At 53.1% G+C, this 20,919-nt stretch overlaps 1 pseudogene; it reads left to right on the top strand.

Moving 5' to 3' along the window:
* Positions 1-5,751: 5,751 nt before the first annotated feature.
* Positions 5,752-8,650, top strand: LOC119368835 (annotated as a pseudogene).
* Positions 8,651-20,919: the final 12,269 nt, after the last annotated feature.

Raw genomic sequence — 20,919 nt, 5'->3', positions numbered from 1 at the left:
TGGGCCCGGACTAGGCCGGTTTTTTATGTATGTGTCCATGTGACGAGTGCACTGCTTTTGTTTTTGTTTTCAGCGGGCTTCGGGGGATAATTGGAAGAGTCTGGGGCGAGCTATTTCATAAGTATATTTTAAATTCTCAACATTTTAAATGTTGTCTCATCTAAGTTTGTCACTATTTGATTTAGTTTCTGAAATTTTCATGCAAGCACTCTATCTTTTAGCCTCGCTTGTCAATGTTTGTTGCATCAGTTTTGCTATTTCACATCTGGATGTGAAATAGTACCTCACATATAAGTGCATTTTCATATGATAAAACTTTGCTATAAGATTTGTTTATTTTCCCTTGTTTGCTTTTTCCTTATTTGTTTTTCTTCATTTTTTCATTTTTGGTTTTAAAACTTTTATTTTTTTGTTTTCTTTTATTGGTCTTCTTAAATTCATGATTTTTAAAATTCTATAAGTTCTTTTTAGTTCACATTTAATTTAATTCTCGTAATTTGCATGCAAGTGCTCTACCTTCCGCCTCACTTGTTGTTGTTTGTTTATTGTGTATCCTGTTGTTGGCTCAGTCATGTTCAGCTCCACTTTTGTTGGCCCTCGACTCACAACTGGGGCTGACTTTTTTGTCCCAGTTGCAAGTACGTCCTCGACTCGCAACTGGGGCCCAACGTTTTTTGACCGAGTTGCAACTCCGCTCTTGACTTGCAACTGGGGCCCAACCTTTTTTCCTAGTTGCAAGTCGACCGCCGACTAGCAAATAGGGTCTGACTCTTTTTATAGTTGCAAGTGCGCCCTCGACTCGCAATTGGGGCCCGAACTTTTTTGTCCTAGTTGCAATACCCCCATCGACTTGTAACTAGGACCTGACTTTTTTTTGTTTCAGTTGCAAGTCCACCCTGAACTCGCAACTGGAGTCTGGCCTTTTTTGCACGAGTTTCATGTCCACCCTCGAGTCGCAACTAGGGCCTGGCCTTTTTTCCCCTGTTGCAATTGCACTCTCGACTCACAACCGGGTCTCCACACTTTTTATCCTAATTGCAAGTCTACCCTTGACTCACGACGGGGCTCCGACCTTTTTGTCCCAGTTGAAAGTCCACCCTTGATTCTTAATTGGGCCCCAACCATTTTTGTCTTAATTGCAAGTCCACTCTCAACACAAGTGGAGCTAGACTTTTTTTTCTCAAGTTGCAAGTCCACCTTCGACTCGCAACTGGAGGCCAACCTTTGACGAGTTGCAAGTCGTCCCTTTACTCGCAACTAGGGCCCAACCTTTTTTTGTCTGAGTTACAAGTCCACCCTCGACTTGCAACTGGGTCCCAACCTTTTTTTGTCCGAGTTGCAAATCCGCCCTTTACTCGCAACTAGGGCCCAACCATTTTTGTGTGAGTTGCAAGTCCACTCCCGACTCGCAATTGGGGCCCAACCATTTTTGTCCCAGTTGCAAGTCCACCCTCGACTCGCATCTAGAGCTCAATCTTTTTTGTCCGAGTTGCAAGTCCACCCTCGGCTCGCAACTGGGGCCCGACCATTTTTTGTCCCAATTACCACCCTAGATTCGCAACTGGGACCTGACCTTTTTTCCCAGTTGCAATTCCACCATCGACTCGCAACTGGGACTTGACCTTTTGTTGTCCCAGTTGCAACTCCACCCTCGATTCATAACTGGGGTCCAATCTTTTTGGTCCCAGTTGCAAGTACAAACGTGACTCGCAACTAGGGCCCGACCATTGTTATTCCCAATTGAGAGTCCATCCTTGATTTTCCATTTGGGGTCGAACCTTTTTTTCCTAGCTGCAAGTCCACCCTCGTCAGCAAACATACTATAGATGAGCCGGCCCAAATAGCTAGGATACGTTTTTTGTTTTGTTTCTTTACATCTTTCTGTTTCTTATGTATCATTATTCTTCAGTGGTTTTCCTCTTCTTTTAATTTTTCTATTTTTCAAAAATTGATCTCATTTTTTATGATTCTTTTTTCATAAGTTCACAAGTTTCAATAAATGTTTCAAATATGTAAATTTGTTAACTTTTCCAAAATTGTTGGTGTTTATCAATTTTCTAACACAAATCTAAATGTGTTCAAATTTCTGTTCTCTTCTTTTTTATCTATTTTCTCTATTTGGTTTTCTCTTTTTTTTTGGTTTTTTCTTGTTTGCTTTTAGTTCAATGTATATAAAAAAGTTTGCTTTTAGCTCATCGTATATAAAAAGGTTCACCATATATCAAAAAAGAATTTTCATTGTATATTGCAAAAAAATTGTGGGTATTCATAACATGATCTTCATATGTTGAAGGATTGTTCACCGTACATTAGATTTTTTTTGGTAATCATTAACATCTCTATAATTTAAACAAATTAAGTAAATTCGTGAACATGTTTTTGAAATATGTTTTCAGCAAACTTTGTTCCTTACTGAAAATTAATTATAAAATAATAATAGTGAGAAACGCAAAATCCAAAAGGCAAAAAAATAAAAAAAAATGTTAGTAACCTACTCCCTCCGTTCCAAAATAGATGACCCAACTTTGTACTAACTTTAGTACAAAGTTAGTATAAAATTAGGTCATCTATTTTGGAACGGAGGGAGTAGAAGCTAGCTCTGAGAGATGTACTTGTAATGTATAACGATTGGACGTAAAAGTTAACAAATCGATGTTAGCACTAGCGATCAGTTTTCTTTCAGAAAAAGCTAGCGATCAGTTTTTTTCTACGGATAGCTAGCGATCAGATTGTTTTTAGAGAGCTAGTGACCAGATTTGCGTACAGGCCGGCCACACAAGGAGGACGCAGGGTGAGCAGGTTTTTAGTTTTGGGCATTGACAAATTAAAATCAAACAAAAAGGATAAACAAGGGGAAAAAGATGGCACTGATATCATATTTAGATGTGAGACCGGCCTACATTGAGATCCATGTTTTATTTCTAACTAGCAAAAGAGCCCGTGTGTTGCAACGGGAGAGAAAACATAACACACACTCTTAAATCAACAACCATCACTCAAGACCACAATAGGTCCATCTCCTTTATTTTTGTGAGGCATCATATTTGTGTTGCCGCTTATCCTCCTTCTCACCCTCGCCGGCGATGGCCTCGGTGTTCACACAAAACAACAAAAAACGTATGTTGAATATGGTTAATCCTAAGGCGTCTCTCTCTCCCTCTCTCCTCTCTCTCTCTCTCTCTCTCTCTCTCTCTCTCTCTCTCTCGCTTTCTCTCACTCTCGCGATGAGAAATCATTGTTTTCCTTGCGACATTTTTCAGAGGTATGCACGTGTAGTTATCGATGTTTTCTTTTCCGTATATGGTTATAGTGGGGTGTTTATTTGCAATCAGGATCGCCGCCGGTATGAAAAAAAAACGGATCTTGCGCTATAAACTATAAGTTTGCTTCCATAAGAATATTTTAAAATTATTTAACAGGTAAAATTAACATCCTATTTAGATTCCACATATTTTTCTAATAAGATTTCATATATAATATGTTAAAATCGAAGTTACAGTTTAAAAGATACAGATAATTTAGAAAATCATTTGGTTTGACTCAAATATATTCCAAAATAATATTTAAAAATACTTAACAGGTAAAAATAATCTCATATTCATATTCTATATATTTTTCTTATCAAATTTCATATATAACATGTTCAAATCGGAGTGACGGTTTAAAAGATATGGATGATTTTAAAAAGCATTTGTTTGACTTAAATATGATCTGCGGATGAATTACCTAAAACATCAGGGAGGTTTTTAAAAAACTGTAAAATAACGGTCCGGGTGCGACTTAAATCCGGACGGCGGGTTGATTTCAAGAAAAGACAGGAACTTTTGTGTAAAATATGAAAATAACGATTCGTTTTAACTTAAAACAGGATTGCGAGTTGAATTCTCTAAAATAGAGGGACTTCTCTAAAAAAATGCCATGACAGACGAAAGAAACCCAATTTACTTTATTATTAGGTAAAGATACGCTTGGGGCCAGGGCGCCTGCCGAACATTTCCGCACGCACGCCTCTGATTGGTTGCGAGCCACGCTCGAAAGAGCCACGTCTGCTTCCCCATCCATCACATATCCATCTTATCTTCTCCCTGTCTCTTTTTTCCCTCTCCCAAATCTCTCTCCTCCCCGCCGCACCTGACCTGCTCCTTGCTATGGACGACATGGCCGCCCTCCTCCTCCTCCAAGACGGCCGCCCCTCCTCCTCCTCCTCCTCCGATTCCAGCTACCGTGAGCATGACACCATCTGCTAATTGCTTGCGACAAGCCGCTGCCACATGCTTCGTCACCTGCGGCTGGCGAGCTACATCCATGGTGACCGCGGTGACCAGCCCGCTAGATGCTCGAACCGCTATTGCTAGATGCTGGAACCGACAGATTTTTTTTTCTACTACGGGAGGTGACCACGGGGACCATGCCTGCCAAATGTTGCAAGCGCTCTCGCTAGATGCTGGAACCGGCAGAATTTTATGCTACTACGGGCGGTGACCATAGTCACCGGCAATCAGTGGAGTTGGAACCAGAGAAAGCGAGATGCTACGACCGACGTGTTGTGGAGCTGCAACCCACAACACCATTTGTTACAACCATTGTCCGTTTTCGTTGGAACCAGAGAAAGTGATGGGGTTGCGTCAGGCGATGGCGGAAGCTGCTACATGCGGCGGAATGCTATGACCTTCGTGCTGCAAAGCTGCAACCCGCAACATCATTTGTTACAACCATCGATCATCTGTTTTTGCTGGAACCAGAGAAGATCGAGGCTACGGCACAATGAGCTTCAACCAGCGACTTGAAATGCTACAAGCGGCAAATTTGTTTGCTGGAACCATATATAGTGATTTTTTGCGAGTTACTTCGTCGTCTCCATCGGTCCATCGACTGCGGAGCTAAGCTGTAAGCAGGGGACAACGACAGAGCTGCAAGCAGGGGACGACGGCGGAGCTGAGTTCCAAGTAGGGGATGACGACGAAGCTGCAATCATCGACGAGGTGGGAGCTGCAAGGGATGACGGCGGAGCTACAATCATCGTGCTATAAGCTCCATGGATCAATTTTTTTGAGCGGGAGGAGGATATTGCGTGAGGGCGGCGAGCCCTGCGTGTGCGGCGGTGCTTCGGACTCGGTCGCCTCGCGGGGGATTACGGCGGGGGGTCGAAAGCGCCGCAGCCTCCCGTCGTTGATGTGCGGCTTTCGCTGAAGAAGGACAAAGCGGGGGAGGCATATATCCAATGGCTAGCAGTCATTGCATCGCTAGGAATCCCGCGGTCCTAGGTGGACCAGCCGAGTTGTTCTGCCGGTGCGCCGGCGCAGAGTAGCACCCTTTGTTTCTTTTGACCCTATTAACGTGTATTAACAATTCTCTTGCCACGCTCGACGCCACATGGTGGCAGGCTCCGGCGAATGCTTGCATGCATGCTGAAGGATGGATGAAAAAAAAAAACAGATCCAACCGGTCAGAAAAAGAAAGGGATGAGATAGGAGCGTGGACTCATACAAAAATTGAGTTCATCTTGGAGCACCAGCGATCGGCGGTGTAGGCTGGAGCGGCCGAAAGGCACGCGCGTGTCTCCGACGTGCCACAATATCCACGTCCAGAGACCCGAAAGACACATGCATCCAGATCCAGGTAGATAGATCATGCATGCATGGTCGTTGCACAATCATTTTCCTAGCTAGACACTCCTACACGCAAGGCTTATTGTACAAGTCTATAAGAACCTGAGGAGCGTAGCAGAGTTCTTGGCACACAACATATATCATGGCACTCCAAGCTCAGCCTGAGCTCTACCACCACGACATGGCGTTTGTCAGGTCCGCGGCGCTCAAGGCCGCCGTGGACCTACGCATCTCCGACGCCATCCACCGCCACGAAGGTGCCGCCACCTTGTCCGACATTGCCACCTAGACCGGGATCCAACCGACGAAGCTTTCCCACCTCCGTCGGCTCATGCGCGTCCTCACCACCTTCGGCATCTTCTCGGTCGACCAAGGCCGCCATGCCGATGCCGACGACGTGTGCTACAAGCTCACCCCGGTGTCCCGCCTCCTCGTCGGGGACTACAACCAGTCTCCCATCGTGCGTCTGTTTTTGGACCCGTCGTACGTGACCGCTCTCGGCAGCATGGCGGAGTGGTTCACCGACGAGCAGGCATCAGCTCGCACGCTCTTCGAGGTGGCGCACGGGTGCACGCGAGATGAAATGGTAGCAAGGATGGACACGCGCGGGGAGTACAACGTCGGCGTGGCCGCCGACAGCCGCCTCGTCATGGAGGTCGTCCTCAAGGAGCACCGCGGCATCTTCAAGGGCGTGAGCTCCCTCGTCGACGCCGGCGGTGCCCATGGTGCCGCGGCGGAAGCCATCTCCATGGCGTTCCCCCACATCAAGTGCATCGTGCTTGATCTCCCACACGTGATCGCAGGGGCGCCTGCCATCGAAAACGTCCAGTTTGTCGCCGGCGATTTGTTTGAGTACGTGCCACTGCCACCGGCCGACGTTATTCTGCTCAAGGTACCTACACATAGAACATTGCGTCTTCTTTCTTCCTTCAACTATTACATACACATTGTGCGACGGGTGTCTTCTTCCTTTTCTCCAGTGGGTTATGTGCTTGTGGCAAGACGAAGATGCCATCAAGGTGCTACGACGGTCGACGATGCAAAGAAGCCATAAGGGCATCTCCAGATGCGCCCCAGGAAGGCCTCCGCAGACGATTTTTTCGCGCCGGCGCCGAAAAAACGGCCCAGTCGCGCCCCCAGGAGCCCGATTTTCGCCGGCTTGGGCCGAAAACAGCGCCGGCGGACCCAGCCTGAACCCGGCGCGCTGGGGGGCGCCCGGGGACGCCCGCACGAGCTGTTTTGGCGCGAAAAAGACGCGGGCCAGCCGCGTCAGCGACTCGGCGCCTCGTCTTAACGGCCTCGGTTCCCGCGGGGAATCGCCTCACGGGCGGCGCTTCACGGGACGGCGCGCCGACGCCTCTCCTCCCTCGCACGCGTACACACGGGCGCGGCCCTGCTATAAAAGCCGGCGCCCTCCGCTCGCCTGTGCCCACACCAGCCCCGCCCCTCGCCGCCGTCCAGCCCCTCCCTCTCCCTGCCTCTCCCGAGCGCCGCCGCCCAGCCCCACCCAGCCCCGCCGTCGCCATGGCAGAACGCTTCCCCGGAGACGAGGCGGCGGCCAACGGCTTCGGCCGCCGTTCGCTCCGCGAACAGGAGTCCTGGCTCCTGTTCCAGGCGAACATCCCGGCGCCGCCGGACATGCGCGCCGGGCCGACGGGGTGGAGACTCAGCGCCGGGGGAGAGCCCACCCCCCGTTGCCCGACGCCGTGGCGAAGCCGAAGTACTTCGCCGAGGAGGTCGAGATCGTGCGCGCGTCCCTCACCGACGCCCAACTCTCCCTCCCCCAGTACGCCGCCGACAACCACGCGGCCTGGGCGGCGTATTTCGAGCGCCGCCAGCACCAGCGATTGGCGTCCATCAACGGCGCGCCGGTGGTCGGCGGCCGGCAGAACAGCGAGGGGCGCCACCTCTGGTGGGGCGTCCCCGGCCGCACACTCGAGGGCGTGCTCACGTACCTCGAGGGCGGCAACGATCCGCCGTTGGCGTAACCCGCGGCGCAGCACCGACGCGTCGGGCCATGGGCGCCAAGGAGGTTCGGGTCCTCCTCCTCCTCTTCCTCCTCCCGATCCTCATCGCACTCCTCCGGCACTCCGGCCCTGCTCGGCGTCAAGGCCGAGCCCGCGGCGGAGTCGCTGCTCGGCCAGCGCACTCGCAGCGCCGGCATCGTCATCAACGAGGGCGGTCGGCGCGCCTCCTCCTCGTCGGCTCCTCCGCGCTTCGTCAAGCCCAAGACGGAGCCGGGGCTGGCGCCGGTGAAGGCGGAGTTCGACGACGACGACGCGGCCCTAGAATGGGCGCGCCAGGACTCCATTGCGATGGAGAAGGCGCGCCGGGAGAAGGTGAAGGAGCGCCAGCGCGCCGCCCTGCGCCGCTTCGAGGAGCGCCGACGCGGCCGCGATGAAGACGGGGTCGTTGTCCTACGCGACAACGACGACGACGACGACGACGACGTGCCGCCGCCAGCCCGCCATGGCGACGCCGGGTCCAGCAGGGGCGCCCGCGTCAAGGAGGAGAAGGCCGACGACGACGATGGCGGCGACGACTTCAGCCCCTTTCTTTTTTAGATTAGGTTAATGTAATAAAAATGCGCGAATTTCGCCGAAATTTGCCATGTTTAGCCGAAATTTAACTACTTTCTATCGTAACTTCGCTGAACGACCGTTCTTTTTTTTTTTTAATACGCGCCTGGGGGCCGACGGCTGTAGACCGAATCGCCTCAGGGTCATTTTTTGCGCCGGCTCACCCCCAGGCGACGCTTTTAGACGCCCCCTGGGGGGCCAACGGCTGGAGATGCCCTAACAGCCGGTAGAAGCGCCGGGGGGAAGGTGATAATCATCGACGTCGTGATAGGCTCCCGGGTGTCGTGGGACGAAGTTCTTCTTAGGGAGATGCAGGTTCTATATGATGTCTTCATGATGCGCGTTGACGGGACGGATCGAGACGAGCATCAGTGGAGGAAGATCTTCTTTGAGGCCGGCTTCAAGGACTACAAGATCACTCCGATGCTTGGATATCGGTCCATCATTGAAGTCTACCCTTGAAACACGTGCCTGCCAAAACAGAAATAAATAAGATAAATAAGCAGCATGTATGGTTTGGTGTGGTTCGTGCTATCGATCGAATAATGTCTTGCACTAGCAGACTGTTACACAATAATGTGTTGAGTTCTCGTTCATATTACTTGAACCGTTCCTTTTTATTCATGTCCACATTTTTTTACAGAGATTAGAAAATCATCAATAGTGTCCTTGCCCGTAAGACTGTACGAGCAATTTTCTTTCTGCTAAGAGACGCAATCTGTAGTATGTGCTAGTTTATTGGGCAAATAAGCATGCGAAAAAGTGAGAACTAACGTTTGGGATTTAAAAAAATAAAGGAAAATCGGGTAAATAACACTCAAATAATTATTAAGAGCCCCTCGCTACTTGCTTGGTTGAAAGACGAATAATCTATTTCATAAAGTGACAAATGTTCGTTAAAAAATAGATTAGCAAAGGTGTGGAAGCTTCATGATTATCATTTAGATGGAAATATGTTAGTACCCATCGTGATCATGAATCTCATGTGGATTTCGATTCTTTGCGATGGACTCATTCATTTAATTTATCTATACCCCATGAACGGGATGACCATGTTCATACAAGCTGCGGTATTTGCTCAGGGATGAGCAAAACTCTAAACTTGGGGGAGTAGATGAGTCCAATTTCTTACCACTTTTTATCTTATGTTTTGTGTTGCAGATGTAGGTTTTGTTGGAATTTTAACGCGTTCCCGCACATCTTTTTGTCTGTTTTACAAAGATCCAATTCTGGGAAGAGTTTTGAGGCATTAGGAGAAAATCTCAAGAAAATGGGGGTGAACATCACGTTAATTTACGGATAGAAAGCTACCATATGAAGCCATGGTCATACGGGAGGAATACCAGTCGCACAGGGTGGGTCCAGAGGAGTAGACGACGCCCGGTACGAGCTTGAGCGATCATACCAGCTGTCGCCGCCTTCCCTTGGTGGACTATATTACCTTTGTGTCTTTAGATCGGGAGGAGAATACACAGAGACATCAGAAACTCCACCAGAATGCTAAACCTTAGCCTCCGAAAGGGATCCGAAGAGGGAATCAACAAGAAGGGCTCCGCCATGCAATCACCTAACTCAAGGAGATTCCGACATCAACCATCGCCATCACCCCCTCCCCCCATTCCATTCTCGTTAGTACCGAACCCTAATGGATTCTCGCGTGTATTACTTTGATCTATCATTCATGACTATCACAATTGTCCATAAAGATGTCAGTTGTGTTCTATGTCTAAGTAATCCCTAGCAATCGGGGATATTGAGGAACCCTAGTATGTCTAGGCCTTGAAAGCCGATACGATATGAAATCCAAAAAATGAGAAGAAAAAAAGAATCTTGTACGTGCCTAGGGTATTGGGTAGATGTTCCTTTTCTGAAAACTATCATTTGTAATCTAAAATGAATAACAAAAAGATTGCTATTTGAGCAAGGCTCTGCATGTTGGAAGAACATAACTTATGCATCTCAACCCCCTTACACTTTAAACTAGTGCATATCAGGTATTGGTTATACAAGACCATCTCTCTTCTAACCAAGAAAGTCTAGAAGTGAGCATGATCAGACTCTTGTTGTCTCAATGAAGGACCATTGATCTTATTACAGTTCCACATGATGCTATAGTAGCTAGACATATTTATGCCTGTCGGGCAGAGAACAATAGCTAACTGTGTGTTGGTCATGCATTCCTCCTACAAATATTGCTAGTGTTGTGACTGCAGACTGTAACACCCCCATTTGATCAATGAATTCCTTCCTCCGAAAATGTAATCATACTGCATGGTGACTAATCTTCAAATTATTCCAAAGAAAAGAATAGTACTCCTGTTGAAGCTTTTCCTTCCGACACCAGTTCTTCATCCATGGCCTACTCAATCAAACCAATGTGGCCATTCTCCAACCAATCATATCGCCATGATTTCATTGGGTCTCTTTCTTGAAGCAAAAGATGTAATCTTTGTTTCAAACCAAACAACAAAAAGATGGAGTTACTAGTATTCAAGAATATAATCTTTCTCTTAAACCAAACCACAAAAGCAAACAATTTGCAATCTTTTTGTTGTAATTTGGGAACAATATTTGGAATTCCCAAACATTTTTTTCAAATTCTCAAACATGTTTTGAAATACACAAACACTTTGTCCGAATTTCGGACTTTTTAATTGAACTTTTCTTAAGCCAGGGTCGTTTTTGAAATCGTGAATATTTTTTGAAATTCAGATTTTTTTTTCAATTTTCAATTTTGAAATTTAGAATAAATTTCAAATTCAAAGACATCTTTTTGAATGAACTTTCGTTTTTGAAGATCATGAACTTTTTTTAAGGTTTTTGTTTTTAATTTTGCGAACATGTTTCTGTAATTCATGAACCAGTTATGAAATTCGGAACATTTGATTTCATGAATTGTTTTTGGTTTCACTAACATTTTTCATTTCCAATAATTTTTTCCTATATTTTATAAAAAAAATACTAAATATAGAAAAACCCGAAGGATAATTAAAAAAACTAAAAAAGGTTAAAAATAACACACCCGAGCCCTGTGGTACCCTCTGGACAGAGCCTATTTGCCGCTCAAAGGCAGCAAATAGTCAAGTGCCCATGTGCCCTTCATTCGCTGGCTATTCTGGTTTTTTTTTCATGGATTCTTTTTCATAAATTCAAATTTCCAAAAAAGTTCTAATTCCAAATCTTGTGTGTAATTTCGAAAATGATCATGCTTTTCAAAATGTGCTCACAATTTCAAAAAAAATGTTCACAATTCATGAAATGTTTTGCTCAAGTTTCCAAAAAGTGTTCAAAATTTTCAAATTTTGTTCAATTTTCAAAAATGTGTTCACATTTCCAAAAAAATTGCTTGGAACTCGATTTTTTTGCTATTTTATATTTTTGTTCATGTTCTCAAATTTTGTTCACGTCCTTAGAAAAAAATCAATATTTTAAAAAAATGTTGACAATTTTTGAAAAAATCACATTAAAGAAACATGATTTAAATTTTTTACTTTTTTCAAATTTGTTCAATTTTTCTCACATCAATAAAAATGGTTGGGAATTCAAAATTTCTTGACAATTCCAAAAAGTACTCACATTTTTTAAAATACAAATTCATGTATCAAAAATTGTTCATCTTTTCCAAATTTTGTTCAGTTTTTAAATACTGGCTAAAAACAACAACTGGTTGTTTGGGTTAAAACAGACTGAAAATCGAACAGAAAAAATAAAAAGTAGCTTCATTGGCAAACTGGACCGGCCCATTTGTGTAGGCTTCAGCGAAGCCACTCCTAGTTAACTGTCGGAGTAAATGACCACGGGTAGCCTTGCCGGCCTCCCTTGGCTCTTCAAAACGTTGGGCCGACTGCGCCCCTCAAGCCTCCAAGACAAAGGGACGCCTTCCTGTGGCCGGTTGTGACTCGGCCGACTGTAGGAAGGCAGTAGAGATAAGAGTACCAGTCTAGAGTGGACCGACTCCTAGTAGGCGGCTACCAGAGTAGCCGACCTCTAGTAGGCGGCCCATCCCATATAAACCTCAGAGTTTGCACCCACGTAACGGCGATAAGATGGGACGTGGCTACAGTGAAGCCTGCCGCACCCGAATCCCGGAGCGGGCATGGCTACAGTGCGTCGTACCGGTCGGCCATCCTCCGCCCGGCGCGACACTGTTGCCATGTTGACCGTGACATCACCCACGACGGACTGTCAGTACGGCTCATAGGTGGCGGGTCCCTCATGCCAGTGAGCTCCCCCCAAGGCGGTCAGGTCAGTCCAGTCGGCTTGAGGGGAAGCCGGCTCCCAGCAGCCGGCCGACCCTTCCCTAGGTGTTCGTGCACCATCAAGCGGATGAGACGGGGTAAGGCTACAGTAAGCGCCCGCCAGGCGGCGGTACTGTAGCCATGCTTGCCCCGATGAAGCCATCGTCATCAAGGGCGATGCGACAGTAACGAGCCACCGACAAGACCCCCAAGCGGTGGGCCCGGCCTGTTGACCAGGAAGCCGGCAGTCGGTGGGACCCACTAGTCGGGAGGCCCCAGCAGCCGGTGGAGAAGCCGGCGCTGATAGACACTGATGGCTTGGACCCACGTCAAGTGGGATTACCATTGTACCCTTGGGGGTAGGCCTATATAAACCCCCCAGGGCACCCATGCAAAGGGTGGAGCTCTTAGGGTTTCACACACACATAGAGAGAGAAGAGGATAGCTAGCCTTGCCCTTCTTCTTCCTCTAGCAAACAGCTCAAGGAGCCTCTTGTAGCTACTTACTGATTTAGTGATCATGCGGAGACCCGGAGAGCAGGACTAAGGGTATTATCTCCTAGGAGAGCCCCAAACTTGGGTAAGATCCGCCGGCGTGCATGTCTTCGCCTTATCCCGCTTCCAGGCACCGGTGACGTCTTACTGGTTCCCGCTATGATTAGCCATCCTTTGGCATATGTCGCACCATCCACCCGACATTTGGCGCCCAGCATGGGGCCAGGTGCACCGTCGTCCGGAGACTTACTCTGGACGGGAACCTTGTTCCTCCCCAGCGAGCGTAGCCAGCCCGGCACGCCCGATGGCGCTTGCCCTGACGTACTGCACGGCGTCGACGCCGCCTGTGCAGCGAGCCACCTCACCAATCTTCTCGGTGAGGTTCACATCACCGATGTGCCCGCGCCAGGCGCGGGCACGCCCAGTTCCGAGAGTTGCCTCATTGACCTCCTTGGCAAGCTCGTCATCACCAACGAGCCCACCTCCGACCTGGAGTCGATCGGCTCCACAGATCAAATGCTTGTCGACTCCGACATAGCATCCCTCGACGCCTTCCCCACCAACGTGCTGGTGATCGATGACCCTCTTCCTCGCGGCGACAGCGGCGGCAGCACCATCACCGAGGTGCTAGTCATTAGCCATGACACCACCTCCTGCGAGAACTCCCGTGACGCCCTGCAAACGGCGCTGCACGACTTGTCCGCGCCCATTCCAGCGAACGCCAACATCGAGACACTGGAGGCTAGCCGGCTCGCCCTCATTGAGAACAGCAAGAAGATAGCTACCATGAGACGCCTCACCGAAGCCTATCAACGTGAGGTTGATCGTGCCGCCTCCGGCACGCCAGCTGCCGGAGGGCCTAGCCGGCTTGGCACTGTCAAGAAGCGCGGCGCGGCCATCGCCAGCATGCTGGGAGCCGACCGCCCGGTCTACGCCATGCCGCTCGAGAACTTGCATGCCGCCCAGGCAGCAGCAGACGAGCTGGAAGGATTGGGTGGAGACGAGCTACGCTGCATGACGCGACGCATCCAGCAGCTCATTGATGCGGCAGCAGAGCTGCAAGAAGCCGGCGCCCGCGCCAAGAATCCTCCGCCTCGCCGAGAGCATGGTGCAACCTCTCGGATGCCGACTGCAGGCGGCACCGGCGAGCAAAAGGATAAGGAGCCAGCTACAAGTCGCAGCCGGACGCGCTTCACCATCGAGCGCGATGAAGACGGCCGCCCACGAGCTGTGGAGCGGCAAGGTGACAACCCGCCTCCCCCTCCGCCTCGTGGTCGGCGATATCCTTCTCCGCCGCCTATTGGGCATCCCACGCTCAGCGACCGGCTAGGCCGCCGCGAAGGAGTCGGCGAGAATGACGCCCGCCACCAGATCGACCGCCTAGCACGATCCCTGGCGCTACAAGAAGAAGATGATGTCGGCCCGCCTTGTTTTGGCCCCCGCATCCGCGACGAGCCCTTCCCCAAAGGGTTCTCGCTCCCAAGAGACACGCCCAAGTAAAACAGCTCGGTGAAGACAGAAGATTGGTTGATAGACTACTCCACCGCAGTCAGCATCACGAACAGCAATAGGCGTGTTGCCGTAAAGTACGTCCCCCTCATGCTTTAGGGCACGACGCGTACCAGGCTGAACAGCCTCAGACCCTACAGCATCAACAGCTGGCTGGATTTCATAAAGGTCTTCACCAGCACGTACAAGCGGGCGCCCAAGCCCCGCCAACTCTCCTTGTGCGTCCAAGGCCCGACCGACTCCAGCCGCGACTACCTGACGCACTGGGCCGAGCTCCACAACTCCTGCGAAGGCGTGCATGAGGTGCAAGCCATAGAGTACTTCACCGCCGGGTGCCGAGAAGGCACCCTCCTCAAGCACCGGTTCTCTGCGATGAGCTGGCTACACTCGACGAGCTGCTGATCATAGCGGACAAGTACGCCATAGTCGACTCCTCAATGAAGTCGGAGCTCCAGGTGGACACCTCCAGAAAGGTGCTACCTCCGGCTCCCAAGACACCGGCTGGTGATACCAACTGGCGCCCGCATCAGAAGGACAACAAGCGCAAGACCCTGATGCCGGTTTCCACCAGCCGGCAGGTGGCCATAGTTGAAGACGAGAAGCCAGAAGGGAAGCCTATGCCCAAATATCATAAAGGCGGCAGGCCGGCTTGGCAGCCTGCCTTCTCCTATGTCGGGGGTTGGATACGACATATGCCAAACGATGGCTTATCATGGTGGGAGCGAGTAGAACGTCGCCGGTGCCTGCAAGCGGGATGAGGCGAAGACATGCACGCCGGCGGAACTTACCCAGCTTCAGGGCTCTCCTAGGAGATAACACCCCTACTGCTGCTCTGCGGGGTCTCCGCATGATCACTCAAGCAAGGTGACTACAATGGTGCTCCTAGAGCTGTTTCGGGAGGCAGGAGAGGGCAAGGCTAACTCTCTCCTCCCGTGCTATCTGGTCTATCTCTATTCAGGTCTGAACCCTTTGCATGGGTGCCCCAGGGGGTTCATATAGGCCTACCCCCCGGGGGTATAATAGTAATCCGGCTGGGCGCGGGTCCCAGCCGTCTGTCTCTCAGGCCGCCGTCCTTCCCGCCGGCTTCTAGGGCCCGCCGACTGGCGGGTCCCGCGGACAGGCTTGATACTGTAGCGGCACTCCTGATGACGCAGGCTCGGTCATCGGGTCGTGGCAACAGTGCCGCCGTCTATCGGGCGATCACTGTCGCCATTCCCCATCTTATCTGATTAATGGCTCGTGGGGCCCCGGGAGGGGTCGGCCGACTCCAGGGAGGCCGACTCCCACAGGTCCGTCTTCGGATTGCCCAGGCCGCCTTCGGCCCACCCAGTGACAGGCAGCCCCACCGCCTTCGGATCGTACAGGCCGGCGTCGTGGGCATAGTGTACTGCGTACTGTGGCTGAGATCAGGGCAGGCATGGCAACAGTGCCGCATCTCGCCGGAGATCTTCCAGCGATACGGCTCACTGTAGCCATGCCGGCCCTTCGTAAGCAGGGGGGAACGGCCATGCCGTGACCGTACCCCGCGTCGTACTTTGGGATAAGGGAGGAGTCCTAGGCCGACTCTCCATAGTCGGCCTCTCTGGAAGTCGCCAGCTTGGAGTCGGCTTATCTGGGAGTCGCCGTCTGGGACTCGGCATATTTTGGAGTCGCTCCTGGGACTCGGCCTGAGGGGCGCGGCCTGCCCCGATGTCTTGAAATGTCCTGGGGCCCGGGTTAGCCTACCCGTGGCCCATTACTCCGATAGTAGTCCCCGAAGCTGGTGAAGCCCGGCAGTCGCTGCATAATGGGGCTTCAACAGCTTCAATCTTTATAAGTGCAGACTCTGGGACTCGGGTGCCGTCTTCCCTTGGGCGACTGTCGAAAGTCGGAGCTTCGGTGAAGAGCCTTAGTTCGAAAGTCGCGGCGGGAAGCCAGGCGGCGTGCCTGATACGCTTCCCCACGGCCATCAGGACGGTCCTATCGCGTGGCGCCACGTGGGGAGAACAGTCTGCCTGCCCACGCGCGTGACGGGACGGGCCGTCAGGCGGGACCCGCCACTACCGCGCCTCGGCATACGAACGGATCCGTTGAGGCCGAGGACGGTTGGTTTTCCCACGTCGTTACTGCGCGCAGTAACTTCATGGGTAAATCGTGGGGCAGCGTGGGGCATCGTGCGCAGTTAATCCCACGCCCGCCCCATCGGCTTCTCAGCCCACAGGGCTATAAGTAGGCGGGGGGAAGCGGAGCGGCACAGCTCGCGCGCCCTTCTTCCCTGCTCCCCCGCCTCATCTCGCTTTCTCTCCTTCCTTCCTCCGCCGTTGAGCCAGAGCACACCATCCCGCGGCGATGAGCTCTTCCTCCGCCGCGGCCCCTGCCGTGCACTGCGGCGTATGGGACGGCTCGGAGGTAGAGGAAGAACACATCGAGTTCCTCCGCCGGACACGCCGTCTCCCCAGCGCGGACCTCGTGCGCGCCCGCGCCGCGCCGGAGGGGGAAATCCGTCCGGCGCCGGAAGAGGGCGAGCGGGTCGTCTTCCGCTCGCACCTTATGCGCGGCCTGGGGCTGCCGGCGAGCGGCTTCTTCCGCTCGTTCCTGGAGTTCCATAGTCTTCAGCCGCACCACCTCACTCCGAACACGGTGGTGTTGCTCTCCGCCTTCGCCACTCTGTGCGAAGGTTTCCTCGGCGTTCTCCCCACCATCGAGCTGTGGGGAGAATTCATCTCTTCTAAGCTCGGCACGCACATCGCCGGCGTGTCGGCCCAGTGCGGCGCCTTCATCGCCATGCGGCGCTCGACGGCCGACAACCCCTTTCCTCCCATCACGCTGATCAAGTCGGTGAAGATGTGGTAGCACTCGTATTTCTAAGTGAAGAACATCGCCCCTGACGGCGACTGGGTCAACCTGCCGCCCTACAACGCCGCTCCCCTGACCGGGAGGCTCCCCAGCTGGTCCCACCAAGTCAAGTCGCTGTCCCTCGCCGGAGCCGCCGCCGTAGCGCGACTCCGAGTCTTGATACAGTCGAAGGGACTCGTCGGGGCCGACTTGCTGGCCGCCTTCATGGCGCGCCGAGTTCTCCCGCTCCAAGGCCGGCCTCACCTAATCTGTCAGATGAGCGGCCTCCGAGACCCAAGTCGGATGAGCACCAAGGAGATGCCCCGCAAGGAGGTGGCAAATATGGTGAATTACATCGCGCACTGCGAGTACGAGGAGGACTGGCAGTTCGGCAAGGATTCGTACTCGCGCGACAACCCTCCACCAGTGGTAAGTCGCGTCTCCCTACTGTTTTGTCTTTTTTCCGCAGCCGACTCCGGCTTCTGATTCTTGTTGGCTTCTTCTGAACTAGAATCCTCTTATGCAACCTGCCACCGGCGCCACGAGACAGCCCCGCGAGTATGTTCCCGACCGCGCGGAGAGCGACGTCGACGACCCCGACTTGGGGGCGGCGGCGATGGAAGCCGACGCCGAAGGCGGGGGAGAAGGAGCGGAAGGCGACTTCAGGCCCTTGGCCACCTTCGCCGACTGGCCTGATGACGACGCCGAAGGCGAAGTCGCTCCGCGCCACCAGCTGAGGATCGGCCCGTCGGGCGCCGGCTCCTCCGCCGGCCAAGGCGGCGCGAAGAGGCGTCACGCCGGGCCGAGTGCGCCCGGCGGCAAATTGAAGAAGTTCAAGGGGGCGGCCGCCGTGACCAGACGAGAGGAGGCGGCCACGAAGGCCAACCGCTTCCGAAGGAAGTGAGAAGGCCGCCGCTAGTATTCGCGTAAGTCTTCATGCTCTTTTATTTTCTTTGTTGAGTCTTGTCCGAGTCTTCGTTTATGTACTCCCTCCATTCTTCTTCAGGGCCCCTCTTTCTCTTGAGAGAGTCGCCGTCCCCTCCGTCATGGGGTCGGCACAGACGTCCGCCAATACTCGGCGGCCCGACCCTGCCGCCGACCTCCGGGAGGCGACGGAGCGGAATGCGCGGGAGAAGCGCGAGGAGGAGGAGGCCGACCGTTTGCAGAAGGCGGAGGCCGACAGGGCGGCCGCCTCCGCCCAGAAAAAGCTGGATGATGCCGAAGCCGCCCTTGCGGCAAGATGGCGCGCCGAGGAGGCCGCGCTTCGCCGATCGGCGATGCTCGTCCCCCCACTATCGTCTGCACCGCCGCCTCCGGAGTTCATGGGGCAGACCGGGGGAGCCGGCACCGAGAACCCCGTCGCGGAGAAGGAGAGCGGTGAGGCCTCCATGTCGGACGCTCTCGTGCCGCCACCGCCGCCTCCACCGCCGTCTGGGAGACCGCACGGCAAACAGCCGATGGATCCGTCGGAGCCGCTGGCCATGGACGAGGCCGAAGCGCGGCTGCTTCTCCAAGTCGCCTCGCCGGTGCGTTGCCGTCTTGAGAGGGTGGCCTCGGCGCCGCGTCCTTGGGAGACCGGCTTTGCCAGCTCGGCAACCCTAGACGCCGAGGCCACAAGCGCCGCGCCCACCGGGTGGGTGCGCGGAGGCGGCACCGGGCCGTTAAATCAACTGCTCCTGGAAGTCCAGGCAAAGCTGCGGGCCGAGGGCGACGCCCTTCAAGCCTGCACTAGAGCGCATCTGGCCGCACGAACGGCCGTCCGAGTAAGTTTCTTTCCCTTTGGATTCTTGTTTGTTTCTCTGTGGGGGCGTGCCAGCGCACCCACTTGGTGTAGTCGCCGAGTTCCGGGCCCGCTGCTGAGCGGGCAGTTCGGAACTCCCTCTGGCGAGTTCGAAACACTAACTTTGTCTTCAATGACTTATTGCAGGAGTATCACAACCTCCGCGCCACTGCCTTCAACCGCAATGTTGAGGAGTTGAGCAAGCGGGCTGCCGACTTGTCGGAAAGCTGGAGTGAGTTCTTCTTCTTCGCGGGGGCGCGGTGGCGCACCCGCAGGCTGTAGTCCCCGAGATTCGGGCCGACTACTGAGCAGTCGGGCCGGATCTTCCCGGCGATCTTTTTTGCTAACGACTTATTTTGTCTCTTCTTTGCTCCTTAGAAGCCAACGTCGTTCTTCAGGAGCAGCTGGGCGAGGCTAATACCGCCCGTCGTACCAAGGAGGAGGAGTGTGGCAAGCTCGCCACGTAACGCGACCTGCTGGCGGCGCAGCTGGCCAAGCAGAAGGAGGTGCTCAAGAAGGCGCAGGACGAGGCCGAGAAGAGGGAGACCGCACTCCTGGCCGAGTTCGAGAGCGAGCGCTCCTCCTGGACTGACAGGGAGGCGATGCTGACCTCCGGCTTCCACGAGATCGAGGATATCGTTGATGGTAAGTTTCTTTCGCTTCTTCGGGCTTCCAACTATGTGTCAGGCCGACTTCTGATTTTTCGACTTGCTTCTTTTTTGTCTTGGCAGACTTCTTCCCTGGTCATTCGCAGGCAGTTCCTCTGGCCATCGAGGCTGCTCGTGAGGCGCGAAGGGCAAACGGTGAGGAGATCGCCGCTAATGCCCCCCGAACCGTCGAAGAGCAGCTTCTGAGCATTGAAGCCCGTCTTCGTCCGGCTTACCGGCTGATGCGCCGGCTTCAGCGTGCCGGCGCCCAGGCGTTTGCCGCCTTGTGGCCAGGCACGCCGGCTCTGCGCACCGCCAGCCGAACTGCCGACTGGCTGGAGGTCGCTGCCGGCCGTCTTGAGGCTTGGAAGGGCTCCTTGGCCCAGGCCGGAGCGCGCCGGGCCTTGGAGTTCGTCAAGGCGTGGTATACAGGGCTGGACCTAGACCGTCTGGCCGCCTTCCGGTCAGAAGCCCAGGCCGAGCTGGAGGCCGTGGAAGGCGCCCTTATCGAGCATGCAGCGGCCATCGTCCAGTACACGGACACCAGTGTCTTCCTCCCCGAGCGGGCCGAAGGCGGCGAGTAAGTGCCGCCAGAGTGGTTCGGGATGAACCCGGAGTATGGCGAAGATTCAGCGGAGGTGATCGACTCCAGCACTGAGGAGGAGGACGAGGCGGAGGATGAAGGCGAGGCGGAGGAGCCAGAAGACGGAGCAGGCGGCCAGCCTCAGCTCGACCGCGCCTCCAGCAACGAGCCGCGTCAAGAGAAGGCGACTGCCGCCGGAGGTGATCAAGCCGAGACCGCCCAGCCGACTGCCCTGGCGCCTGACACCGCCGTCTCCTCCGATCCTCCGATCCCCGATGCCGCCTCCTAGGCTGCCTTTTTCGCCACTGCTTGTCTGTCTTAGTAATCTTTCGAAAACTTGTTAGATTCGAACAATTCCACCCACGGGGTGTATCTTGAACTTCTAATCAAAGATTCGGCCAGGGGCCTATGTAAATATTTATCCGACTTCCGTCTTTCCTTGCTTACTGCTCTTTTAGGCTTTTTCCTTTGCTGCCTTCCCCTAGTCGCTGCCTTGCCAGTCGGACAGCCGCTCTGCGGACTGTCGCTGGGTCAAGTGCTCGGCTACTTTGGAAAGGAAAGTACTGGGTCGTTTAGAGTTTCTTTAGCAAGTCGGATAGAAAGTGACATGCCGACTACCCAAGAGTTGGCCGTCCTTAATAGAGGCTAATAAAGACGGCGAGCCGG

Source organism: Triticum dicoccoides, chromosome 2B, assembly GCF_002162155.2.
Source record: "Triticum dicoccoides isolate Atlit2015 ecotype Zavitan chromosome 2B, WEW_v2.0, whole genome shotgun sequence".
Taxonomy (NCBI): domain Eukaryota; kingdom Viridiplantae; phylum Streptophyta; class Magnoliopsida; order Poales; family Poaceae; genus Triticum; species Triticum dicoccoides.
This window is presented reverse-complemented; position numbering and strand designations above follow the sequence as displayed.